Genomic DNA, 14,342 nt, shown 5'->3' with positions numbered 1-14,342 from the left:
GGTGTTGTTACATTTTAAGCTGATGACGATTATATATCAACAGCGTTTAGCGTAATTTAAATCGACATCGATGTCACACGAGGTTTCTAAGATACATAAATTGCCTGTTGTGATATTTATGGTGCCCTTGTTTTCCATTAGAGATATTAGGAAATACCCTAATTCATATTTCAAAGTAAAAATGTCAGTATCATTTTTATACATAATACTTTATTTTCAATATTACTGTTAAGAATATTGAAATTTCAAACCATTAGTTATTTAGTTTACTCACCGTAATATCCGTCACTGTTTAGAATTATTTACTGGATGTTATTTAAGAACTATTTGAGTACTGAGGCTTCATGTCTAATTTTAGGCAGAATGATTATAAGCCCCATCCATATATGCATATACATAAAACACACAATAATGTGTAAACTCACACATTCAACTTTCGATACACATCAGGATAAGGAACTTATAACACCCTTCAGCCGGACATAAATCTTTTACTGTAAATACCGTCAAACTTTGGAATGCACTAAACATTATGTAGTTTATAATTATGTCTTATAGTAGAACGAAAACTGAGTGATGTGGTCAAGCCTGTTACGTCAACCCTCAGATGTAGAAAATAAAAGGACATTCATCTTGGGTTGTCACGGTGGTACCAAATTTGAATTGTCAGTTGCATTCTTTAAGAATTTTATATTTATAATATTTTGTTGGTATATAACTAAAAATTAATTAATTAGTGTCCAATAACAATTATTTTAAACGTATTAGTTAATGGTTGGTTATAATACATTTATATGTATATGTGTATAATTATATTATGTGGGTATTGTTGGAATATATTATAATGTTATTTATTTATTTTTTATATGAGACAACATCACATACATTACTCTGATCCCAATGTAAGTAGGTGAAACACTTGTGTTATGGAAATCAGAAGTAACAACGGTACCACAAACACGCAGACCCAATACAACATAGAAAACTAATGATAATCTACATCGACTCGGCCGGGAATCGAACCCGGGACCTCAGAGTGGCGTACCCATGAAAACTGGTATACACACCACTCGACCATGGAGGTTGTTATAATTATCTTCTCTCATATCTACCAACACCTGTTTTCTTACTAAGTTTCTATCACCCATTGCTGTCAGTGTGAGATCGCTATAAGCGGTAAGACCGCCTTACGCACCATTTTGTAATCACTCATATGTTGTACAATAAAGCATTTAAATAAATAAATCAATGTGGGAACTGTTTAAGGTGTGTCCTTTTATGTTTATAAATAATTAATAAATCAAAATGTATACGATGAATAACAAAAGTTTTCAGTTAAATAAGTTATAATTATTCATCTTTGATTGTTTACAAATATAATGATCAGTAAGCGATTATTAATTGCCTTTTACGTAAACAATCGTATGATCGTTCTAGCCTGTCTGCACGTTTGATTAATGAGCATTTATGACTCATTGTCCCACTTACAAATCTGACAAAGTTATTTAAATTTATTCATACTTTTCATGGTTTCTGGTTACGTACCAGCATATGTCTATTATATACTTTATTTTTTCGTCTTATTTTAAAATAAAACACAGGCATAATACTCATTCAAATTATTCGTATTTATAATTCTAGATGGAAACAAAACGGATAGAAGAGATACTTACAGCAAAATTAACTTGAAAATGTAAGCCATTGCGTTAACCACAGTTTTTTTTAACGCTTTGTTCTCAAACAAACGGGCGCTTAAATAACCACTTTGTGGTTAAATTATTCGTTGCGGACGCGCTACGAAATTACATGAAACGGCATCGAAAGCTATTTCTATTATCAAAATAACAAAAGAACATACCTATGTAGATTTATCTAAATCAGTAGATATTCAAAAAAGGCGTTATGTGACGGTACTTTGAAATATAAGAAAATGTCCTGCGAAGATCTTAATTATAAAAGAGTAACATTTGAAGGATTCCTAGTCATTTTCGACCTTAAATAACGTTACGGGATAAGACTTGCTATTATCTCAATACTCAAGTACGCAATTGCAGACACAATGCAAGTGATCAATTGATGACGAATACAGCTAAAAAACGCGCGTCCGAACATTTGAGTAGGTACTAATCGCCTATGTTGAAAGTATGTTGTATAGTGCGCTTTGAACTCGGCGCATAAAGCACCTGGGTTTGGTAAAATGCTAAGGTTTTATAATAAAATGCTAAGGGTACAAATATAAGCAGGAAAAGCCATAAAGCTAACTTTAAAAATAACATCAGGTAGAACAATGAAAAACGCTCGTGTGTACAGCGCTGTACGCTTATAGCTCTCTAAATACAATTATAGGATAAATTGAAGAAGAGAGATTAATGACAGCGTTAAAATGACTCTTTCTTTAATGACAAACGATATCAAAGTTTTGAAAAGACCATAATTAGTTTACTCCGCAATATTTGAAATTGCCTTTACCTGAGATTCGAAGTTTAATTGTTTTAATGACACAATACTGGTTGAAATTAAAATCAGAACATTTTGATTTTCCCTTTTTTCAAGCCAATTTCAACATTTTCTATGAAAATTAAACAATATTAATATAGATTTAAGATTAAATTATTGATCTTTCTGTATGCAAAGACATATTAAAAAATATTTTTTGTGTATATAAACAAATAACCAAAAATTGTCTGTCTATCTTCTGATGATTTGAATTGATTTTTTTTTAAATATATACAATATACATACATACTTTAACTCAAGCATCATAACTCAGTGTCTTACTGGTGATCTCTAGGACAATTTCGCAATATAATTTCGTAAATTTAGAGAAGAGGCACTTTGAATTTCGAACATACTGAAAATTTCTTATGACTTAAATATAGTACTTGTTAAAGATATCAATTCATTTCAATTATCTGATCTTGGTTAGGAACGATCATTGCCTTTAAGAGAAATAATAAACTATAAACTATTGATTTTTTTTAATCTAAAAAAATAATATTTCTAATAGAAATTGATATCTCTGATACGATATAAGCCCTGAAAAATATATTTAAGAAACAAGACACTTCCTTTCTTCTTAGAATTTCGTTTTACATTATCGATGAAAATGCGATAATGATATTGTATTAATTTCATATAATCTATTTTTCTTTTCTTGCTGATATCAGTATTTAAAAAAGCGTATTTGAATATTATTTGGCCAAAAAATTCCGCCTTTAATTTAGCTTCAATAAGAATTAATTTTAAGGAAACAAGAGTACTGAGTATCGTTACTCAATTGGTATTTGATAATGTAATGTATAGTCGTAAAAATATAAATTATATTCCAGAAATGTGTGTGCACGTTGTTGATGTAAAAGAAACATATTTGTCAACTACAATTAGGGTTATTTTGTAGATTAATATCATGTCCTTTTGCGACGAAACAGAACGAAAGAAAATTTAATACGTAGTTGTTAACAATCTGGTTAGAGACGTTTATATATGTACATTGATCTTTAATTTAATAATTTTATAAATGATAGTACGCATTAGGAATAAAACAGTCGCTTTTTATTTCAAAATCAATCATTTATAAACTATACAATTTTACAGTTCTAATAAAAATACCTTCAAAATGCCCGTGAAAAGATTGCTAGTTCTTTTCAGGTCTGTTATTTCTTGTCTTGTTATTTCTTTCCGAATCGGTGTGAGATTTTTTACAATCATCAAGTATGTGTAATACTGCTACGTTGGGCAAACTATTTGAGTTTGAAATGAAACAGCAAAGCTCATATTTTTGTACATTGAGGGCTTTCAACGAGGACGAATTCGTTTCAGTTATTCAGTTTGAACTTTGAAAATACAAACCTTTGACTCATTGGCTTTTGGAATCATTCAACATTCGATCAGATACGTCGCTTAGAAATACATCAGATCGATGTACTGCATATTTATTTTAGAACATATTTTTTTATTTGCACTTGATAACAAAAATATTCTCGAATGTATTTTCAAGAAATATTATTCGAATTTTATTTTAAAAGTAAATTTAAGTTATGGATGTGACTGCATTACCACAAATACATTCATATATAAGATCGAACTCAGAATATTCTTATTCAAGTAAGCTCTTAAAATGATTAAATTTATTGTAAATCTTCCGCTGGTTCAGAACGTACATTTTGTCAAGAATTACCGGTAAGAAACTCAGAAGACACTTTCTCCATCAAATTCTATAGAAAGTATGATAATCATAATGTATTTAATATATTTATTCGTATAAATAAAAATAAATTGTTTATAAGTTACCCGTTATAGCGTAATATTTTTATATTACGTACTTGTTAAATTAAAAGAACACTTAATTTTTGATAGCGTTTAAAAAATATTTTCTAAAACCTATAATATGATTTGTTTCCCAAATAAATCAATTTATTAGGTTTTGCGTAATATTGTGGGTACACCTTCATCAAAGCTTGGATTTTACTTACTAGTTGTTTGTTCTTCATGCACTGTATTTAAACTAAAATGTATTTAAACCAAAATGTTAAATTTGTGATTATGCTCTGTAAATAAATAAATAAACAAATAAATAAATAAATATAATATAATGTAACTAAAAATAAACTTTTATTACTTGACGTATAAGTTGGCAATGGCTTACCTCTATTTCTATGCTATAATAGACGTACTATTATTATTTTGAGTTAAAACCACAATTGTGGATGGTACTTATGAGGTCAGATCGGATATATATCTCACCATCTCATATCATACAAATCCTTTCGAATCATGCAAATTCTCTTGCAATGTTTTCTTACTCCGTCGAACGTGAGATGAATCATAAACACAAACTTACTACTTGGATAACCGAGCAACTTTCTAGATATTTAGACGCCACATTGAGGTATTTTTTTACCCAACTACACTAACTGCACTATTTCTCACAAAATAGTGTGATGATATACTTTTGAATTAATACACATAATTCTAGAGTGAGATCGTTTATAGGAGGAGAAGTTTGTAACATAAATAATATTAATAATAATATAACTCATATAAGTAACATAAAAAGTACAACGATATTAAGTTTTTAGGAAAACTATGAGCACGTTAAGTTAACACAGGACCGCCCCGAGGCGGGAATGGGCGGGGCGCTGTCCTATATAAGCCGTGCAAGCCTGAAAAGTTTGTTATTGAAAGCGTGCGATCATATCGGCCGAGTAACACTGCTACAACCCCAGTGACATTTCCCGCGTTCCACAACTACACGCAGGTAAGTTCCCAGCTGATAAAAGTTTTGTTACACGGTGCGGAAAAAATATTCATGAAAAAGCATCGGAGGTTGATACCGAGAAAATTACAAGGATAGTAATACAAAACCGCACTATTACGTAAATAACGAGTTTATTTTTTCGAAAAATTAGAAACAATTATAGGCTATATGTTATCATAAAGCAGTTGTCCCTTTTTTCATAGATTAACCCTATAATTCACATCGCTATGATATTAGAATCTATTGACAAAAAAAATCGAACAGATATGTCTATCATGTACAATGGTTAACGTTGTTAAACGAATATTGATTTTAAAATAACTTAATATATATTAAGTTTATATTATGTTCATTACGCATACATATATTGCGCAATTATCTAATTTTTATTTTCTTTTACCAGTCACGTTTCTCGCTGGTCACGAGATTTTTTACAAAAGTTATTAGAAAAACAGAAAATAACCATTAGTAAAATCAGAATCTAGTGCATAATGTGAGGTCCGTATATTGAAATCACTTTAAACTTTCCTTTCGAAAGTTTTTGTAAACGGTCCAATTGTTTGCTCTCATGTCGCGATTTTTTGAAATAACGTTACTTCTGTGTACTTGTATGAGCTTATACAAGTATGTAAAGTTACCTTTCGTCTCATTAACCTTTTGTACAAAATACGATATGATTCGTTACTAATTTTATCTGACATACACTTACATATCGAAACTGATTCAGACATAAAATTCACATACACTTGCGTATAGTTATTACACTTAAATACTTTTGAAACGAAATATTAAGTTATTGTTGTTTATTCAATTTAGTCAGGCCGTGTACTATAATTAACTATATCACTTTTATCAACGAAATAAATGCTCGCTTCACCATACTCATGTTGACTATTTCTACTCAGTGATTATAAATCAGGCTTAACTATGAACTATTACAGATATGCAAATAAAGTATTATAGCATATCCGAAACTATTACATTTGCCATATAAGTTCAGAGAGATGTGCTAAGTCACTCACCACGCTTGTTTCCGTGTGGTTTCCGAACTCTCGCTTTATTCCGGGAAGCGCTGAGCAAATAGTGAAGTGGTACCTAAATTCACTATTATGAGACTTTATCAACCTCGATTTAGGTTAAATATAAAACAACGATCATATGAATACGTGATCTGGCCGAAATAAAAAAAAACTATTTAAATAAATTAAATATCTTAAACGCTTTTCAATACTTATAAAACTAAATAAAGATAGGAACTTTGATCTTTTAAAGCGCGCAACAAACGCAAACGATCATATTACATCAACCGTCTATTCTCGTCGAGTCTAGGCAAAGTTAAGACATTGATATTATTTTCCATCCTTACAATGGTTTTTTCTGAGTTTAAATTATTACTTTTTTTTTCGTCATAATAAAATCAATAACTTAAAGAGCGTGTCAACACTTTCATGACATCCAGCACTATATAATTACCATAGATAATATATTTATTTTAAACAATATTGCATAGTTAGGTTTTTAAGACAAAATCGGTAACAGTAAATGAAATGGCCTTTATGAAAATCTCATCAATCATATCCTCGGCCATTTTTATAACATAAGCAACATATAACAAGAAGGCTTAGTTTATTCATTCAAAAATAATCCGTTTCTTTTTATTATTGAAACATTGAAAATACTTTTAAATTGTTCACATAATTAGAAGTTATTTAGTTATATTAAAAATAAATTAAATAAAAACTTATTTATAAATGTAGTTTTATGTTGAACACTCCAAATGCCGACTTAACGACAAATTTTACATCACACTATACCATTCTTCCAGCCTTTAATTTGAATTTCGAACGAATTTATTAATTAAAAGTCCATTTTTAATTTATCGTAAAAGCAATGTATTAAATGGATCGTCTATTTAGCTAATTTTTACTTAAGTCTTATTTCTTTTGATCTTACATTTATTTCACTTGCTAATTCATACTTAATTAACCTCGATCATTTGCTCTCTCAAATATGAAGCTTAGTATCCTATGTTGCCGACCTTTATTCTTTCACTCTACCGCGTAGAGTGCCTAATGCCTTGTCTACATTTTATATTACCAAATATACATTCGCGTACTTGGATTGTTTTATATTACGAATATATTTTAAGGTGTGTGTTTTATGCCACTGTTGTTACTTTTCGTTTTAGTCCCATATGTGAGGGAATATGAGGCATTTAAACAATTCATAACATTCTAGTAACTACAGAGTAAATAATAGTTGCAACTGAGTTTCGGCGTAATCCACGCTTAGTTTAATAAATTTGTAAAATAGCATTTGACAATATATTTCTTTTTTTTTTCAAATTCCTAGCCAATAAAAAATGTTTATTTAATATAATGTTGCCAGCTGCAATTGAATGCCAGTCGCAATATATAACATTAAATAACAGTTAAGCAATTAAATTATCATTTCGCCGGGAAATATGAACTTGTCACTTAGTCTATCGTGCAACAATATTAACCGCTTTGTATGTATGTATGCACAAACGTAACTTAGTTTAAACAATCTCCGCTTTACAAATTAAATTTGACCCAAAACTAATCCCTGATGCGAGTCCCTTAAGCCGCTTGTCTGGATTTGCTGTTATTAAGACATACTTGTCTTAATTCTGCTATCAAAAAATCGTAAATTCTTAGAATATTTTCCCTATTTTGACATCCCATTCTTTTTTTATTGTACTTCTTTATATTGGTCAATGTTATTACAAAAAAGGTGGATTTATTTGTTCTAACATATTGACAAGTGCCATGAGATACATATATATGAAACTATATAAATAAAAAATAATGTTTGAGTTCTGTCTTATATGCATTTCTAAGATCCAATCTGATTACAATTTGCTGTACTGATAATGTTTCTTGCCTAAAAATCTTTTGCCGGTTCAATGTAAAAGATTCTCCTACCTCTCCAAAGACTATGCCGTCTTGGCTAGTCTGAAATAAAAGTAATATTTTAAGAAAAGTAAAATAGCTCTTTCCTAAATGAAACTAATGCATTATTATATACGTTATAGTAAATATGCTTTAAATATTTTGGCCGGATGATATTTTAAATAATTGAAAATGTACATTTACAAAAATTTTATTGTACTATTAGAACCTATTAATTATTTTTAATACTGTTACTACAAATAGTATATTTTTGAATTCAAAATCGAATATTTCAGACAAATATTTTGTTGTATTATTTTCCGAAACAGTTGTTCTTTAATATGTTTTAGTAAGCTGTTTCTTATTAGCGTTCGCTAATTGTTACAGATTTTTTATCAAATATTTATAAAAAATGCATATTACGGATTTTTTTTAAATTTTTTAGGAAGCGAAAGAACTAAATGCTTGAAATACCCTACGAACAGCTCCGCAAATAATTATTAAAAAATTAAAATATGTGTTAATGTTTCTAAAGTTACTAATTATAACACATTTGTTTCAATCTTCAAATTAAAATGTAGGTACATAAAACTTTTAACAGAATCGAAATATTCCCCATATTACATTTAAAATATATTCTGTTCAAATTTGTGTTAGTTTGGTTCAACTAATTAGATCCCTCTGGATCTAAAGTTATTTAAGCTGAATACTGCGGATGTATTAAATAATTATCAAAGTTCTTACTACAACATTAATATTAATAATCGAAATATATGTATTATTATGATAAAATATTTACAAGTGTTCTTCTTTTAATGTTTATTTATTTATGAGAATACATCAATATATATAACAATGTTAATTTCTTTATTTTCATTTTACACATCATCTTAACTGTTCCAAGTGACTTTCATTAATTAAAATAGTATTATATTGTTATCGAATACAAATTTGCAGCTACATTGAAAGTCGAGCGCTACGAGCCTACGGCGTAGCATTAACGCACGTTAAACGGACTTATGTTTATCCATTTCTCAATGAAGGGATTTTATGAATTAAAGGTTTAGAGAGTCTCGTATTTTATTTATTGTATTATTTATTGATTTAGTGGAAATTAATAATAGTAAAAATATAAAACTTCGGGACAAGTATAAGAATTATTAAAACAAAATTAAAATAAAATTATTCTTATGGTTATAAAATGTTAGTCTATGTAACATTCATTCATTTTAATTGTAGTATTCGTAGATAGACAATGACAGTAAAAGAGATATGAACCCTTCCTTATATCGCCAATACGCTATCAACATTGAGAACTGAGATGTTTTTGCCCGTTGTTACACTGGCTCACTATCTAGAAGGATTTCCAACTAAAACAAAGCATGAATACTGTTGTTTAGTAAAATATAATATGTCTGATGAGTGGGTAGTACCTACCCAGATGGGCTTGCATGAAGCCCTACCATCAATTTACGGGTACTATAAATATACTATTAAAATAGTGTTTTATATAAATGTATATTATATTAATATATTTTAAAATATGCAAAATGATAAATAGTAATAAATAATAAATAGGACACATATTTTATGGACAAAATACTCGGTTCCCGACAACACGACTAACGATGAAAATTTGATTTCTCATAACAGATTTCATTTAAGGCTAAGCGCGTTATCTCGCAGGTTGTGGCTCTTTCACGAATCAAATAAGGGACGTGCAAAATTTTAAGTAATCAAATAAGATCTAATTACATGTTTAATAATTTAAGATGTGCATTTTTATCTAAAATTTTATTTAAAAAATGCCATTGAGTGTTTTACTCAATTAAATAAGCTCAAATTGAGGTTTAATTCAGGCATTATGATGCACACTATAATAATGTACCCGGAAGCTTAAGCAAAGCTTGTTTCCTTATCGTAACACTTCACTCCTGTAAGGCTAAGCTGGACTTATTTAATTCTAAGTTCTCATATATTAACATTATTGTAACTCGTATGCTTTAAATTTAACACTATTTTGAAGTTTAAGTTTGTATGTTTAATATAGATGAATTAACATAGTTTACCTTCCCATTATTTTCGTTCACGGTCTAATAAGCTAAATGGATCTTAATTGACCTTTTACGTTCTAGAAAGACTATGTAAAGATCGCGTCACATTAAAAATAATAATGTGAAGTTCATTTTTTTACTATATTATAGTATATGAATATGACAAATTATTAAACATATGATTGAGTCAAAAACGCTGTTCCAAAAATACAATGTAATATTTTAAGTATTACCTCAAAAAATATGAACGTCTGTTGGAAGAAAGATGGAGTTACATAAATAATTTTTTGAACACAATATTAAGTTTTTACTGGTAGAAGATTTTACAGTGAAGTAAATGTTTTTATTAGTTAGGAGCTGGCGTAGACTAACATTAAATAATATAATTTAAAATCAAGACTGAAATCTGGTATTTACTTAAGTAAAGGGACCTTGTTATTGATAATAAACGGCAGTTTTATGAGTAAATTATGCGTTTTGTCTCCAACTGGACGGTCATAAACTTATTTTACTGTTTCAGTGACGTACATGGTCCCACTGCATCAGAATATGCACTTAGAAACCTACTTTAGAATAAATATCAATATTAAAGGTTTTTTGTTATTCAAATGTTATTGGAAGAAGGGTTCGTACCGTTCAAGTGTATTAAATTATATATAATTCTCTGAATCAGAGCGACGCTATATTTCCTATATAAAATATAATATCGGGAAAATACTATTCGTTTCAATTATATGTATTAAAATCATATTCCGAAAATAAAAAAAACTGGCTGCAATTCTAACTTTTCCAATTACTGTATTGAACTATGATTTATTAAAATAAATTATTTTTAAAACTATTTTTACATGTCAATCGTATTTGATTGAAATTAATTCAATTCTTAGCATTAATTGTTCATTCCATTGCGTTGATTTTTGTTAGTTGTTCAGCGTATGTATATTAGTGATGTGTCCGGCATAAAAAGAATATTTATTTGTATGTTCGTAATTAAATTTTAACATTTTATGCAGACCGTTAAGCTTACCGTGCGAAGCTAGGACAATATTATATGTATTTCTCATCTGATTGTCAAGTGACAATATGATATATGAAAAAAACTTTTTTGTCATTACATGTTAATAATATTATATAAATTTCTCTATTGATGGTAATTTTTAGTGTTACGCTCATGAAATTTCATTCTATATATATTTTGGATGTAGATTATTCACAAATATGTACGATATTTTAGTGTAACTTTTATAATGAACCGTCCTTAATTTTCTTTAAGAAATAAAGTTTTAATTTATTTACTCGTTTGAAAAGTTTAATCATTCAAAATGTTGGCCTCTTTTTAATATCATTATTTTTAATTGATCGGAGTTGGAGATTTTGAATAACATTTTTTATTCGTATCATAAACCATATAATCCGATTACTTGGAATTTTTTACTTTCCACATTGCAAAATCGAAATGTGACAGAAGCCTCTGTAGCCACACATTGTGAATATATGATGAACGTGTAAAATTTTTGTAATAAAACTCAGTTGTGACACTGACAAAATAAAAAAAAATGGTTTAATAGGATTCCTTTTTTGAGTACTACGAAAAGATGGAACATGTACAGGGATACAGATGGACTATAAGAATAAAATAATTATAAGAGTACCTGTTTTTGTGTACACGTTTGAGCTACATACATAATATATTCTGCGCAGTTGTCATGCTCCGTCGCGTATGACCATTGTGTCCGAAGTTCAGTTAGGACAGTATTTATTGTTGAATGTGTCGCCTTGTTTAGGCATTGTTTATTCAACACTATTATATTTTAATTTCAAGTATTTTCATTTAAAAAAATGAATAATCAAGTGAAATAAATATATGTATATAGAAAATGGATTTTTAGATGAGGAGCCATTTAAAATTAGGTTTTTATACGTCTGCAAAATTTTTGCAAGCCAGTGCAATAAAATAATTTGTAAACTTATTTTGAATGATCCGCATTAATACTACTATGAAAAAGCTAAACCAAGTAAATTATTTACATGACAATTATGATCACAAGCTTTTACTAGAAAGATGATTAAGACAAAAAAAAATTGATCAGGAATAATAATTGTAGTGAAATAAAAATGACCGGATGAAATAGGCGTAGTAAAGACGAAGCAAAGAATTATAACCATATTAAACGTAATTTAAGTTACATCTGTAGAACGTCGTTGTGAGGCGAGCCAGTGATCGATTTGTGGTGGTTCTGAATGGATTGCATGTCAGCCATGCGGCTTTCATCTGCTGTCATTGTATGATGTGTATCTTATATTCAAGGCACTAATCATGTTTTCATTCGTAATGATATAATATATTGTAATAAATTCGATAAATTAAATGTCGACAACAGTATGATTATCCATTGAGCAGATTTTTATTAATTTGGACATGCTCTTTCGAATAAATCCGAAAGCCTAATTAGTCGTTTGTATTAAAATACCTTTATATTAAAATTTGTTAAGTACGGCACCTATAAATAATTTATACGCGACCATTCATAATTCCTTGTTATCTGCATAACTTTCTCCAGTCAACTTTGTGACGATGCTGACTTATTAGACAACAGTCTCTGTTTATTCAATATCATCAAGGATGTATTATAAAAGGTCGTAACGTGACTTGCGGGAAATTTAAAGGCCTAACTTTTCTGACCGAGTTTCCTTTATCAACAAAAACAATTTAATTCAAATTGGATCTCTATTTGTGAATTTTCGTGCTTTGTGAATTAATTGGTTCATGAACAAAATATAGCAAATAGAAATGTTAATGCTTTCATACAGTCGCAATTCAATTTACTAAAATTGACGCGTCCTTAGCATTAACGTTAAGTAAACCTGGTCAATTAAAGGATAATCAATTATCACGTGTTCTTTATTATTTTTAATTTTATTTATGTCTTCCCAAAATATATTTTCTCAAAAGGTTCAGATATATATAATTACGCCCACTTTGGCAAGAAAATAGAGGTAGATTTTCGTATGACTTAATAATTGCACTTTGTTCTTAAAAGAATGGCACTGACGTACGTGCGCCGCTCATTAGTAATGTTGGATAATAAATGAGAAAAATGCAAGATGACTGCAAAATAAAGTTCCACTTAAAAAAGCGTTTCGAAAACCAAATGTTCTATTTTTGTATGTAATATAACCAATAAATTGTGAAAGCTATGAAGGTAAAATATTGCCAAGCACAGATGAGTATGTCGAAATATATTGAAACAAATGAGAGTAGATAAAACCGGCGACTGACCATTATTGTAATGTCACATTCATTTATTTTATTCATAATATGACACGATATGACTCGGTATTTTGTCATATAAAAAATATAAACTGTTATTGCTATTTAGGTGGATTCCTGAAGCTAGAATAAATTACGTTATTTAGTGAGGTAACCGTTCTATTTTATTACTTAAAGACACGATTTTCAAGAAGTGTGATAAAACCCTATTGAAAAACTATTGACCCATAGTGAGTGAGTCGTGAGTCACATATTAAAGCTGTTGTTAAGGGTTACCACGAAAAGTTTCAGGCTATAGTACTGTCGTCTAAATCCATGCTGTTTGATAGATTGCAAAAATCTACTGCTCTACGGCTGTATGTAATGCTTACGATTCCGAGAATCCTTTCGATAATTTCGGAACCTGGATTACTCGAGGCACTGTAGATATGTCTTATTAATATGAAAATATATCGACATTCTGCGATGTCCATATAACGCCGCTACATGACCGACTAAATCCAGGACCGTCTGCATCTTGTTGAGATGTTACTTTCCCGAAATTGTAAATCTTCTCGTTGGAAGAATTTTCAATACACTGGATTGGATTAGATATTTTAAAACATACTTTAGATTTGCCATTGGTATCGTTATCATTATAAAGTCACAGCAGGATCTTGCCAAAATTCTGCGTCCCCTTAACGAGTCTTGACGGCGTATCAGACAGTGAACTTGCACAACACATTACATGAAGCATCGGCACTTACGTTGAAGAGAAAGCTCTCGATGTTGTTGGTCTATAATATATCTCGGATAAATATAACAGCTCGGTAAGAACAACTTCGAGGCAGTTTACATCCAATGCTTCT

At 29.4% G+C, this 14,342-nt stretch overlaps 1 protein-coding gene across 1 annotated transcript in view; it reads left to right on the top strand.

Annotated features, from left to right (window-relative positions):
- The first annotated feature begins 5,176 nt into the window (after positions 1–5,176).
- LOC124532410 (short neuropeptide F) overlaps positions 5,177–14,342 on the top strand; it is a 32,517-nt gene continuing 23,351 nt past the window's right edge. The window contains exon 1 of the mRNA XM_047107312.1: positions 5,177–5,257. The gene's annotated coding sequence lies outside the window, so the exon portion shown is untranslated. The remainder of the gene's footprint in view (positions 5,258–14,342) is intronic.

This window comes from Vanessa cardui, chromosome 9 (genome assembly GCF_905220365.1).
Source record: "Vanessa cardui chromosome 9, ilVanCard2.1, whole genome shotgun sequence".
Classification (NCBI taxonomy): domain Eukaryota; kingdom Metazoa; phylum Arthropoda; class Insecta; order Lepidoptera; family Nymphalidae; genus Vanessa; species Vanessa cardui.
This window is presented reverse-complemented; position numbering and strand designations above follow the sequence as displayed.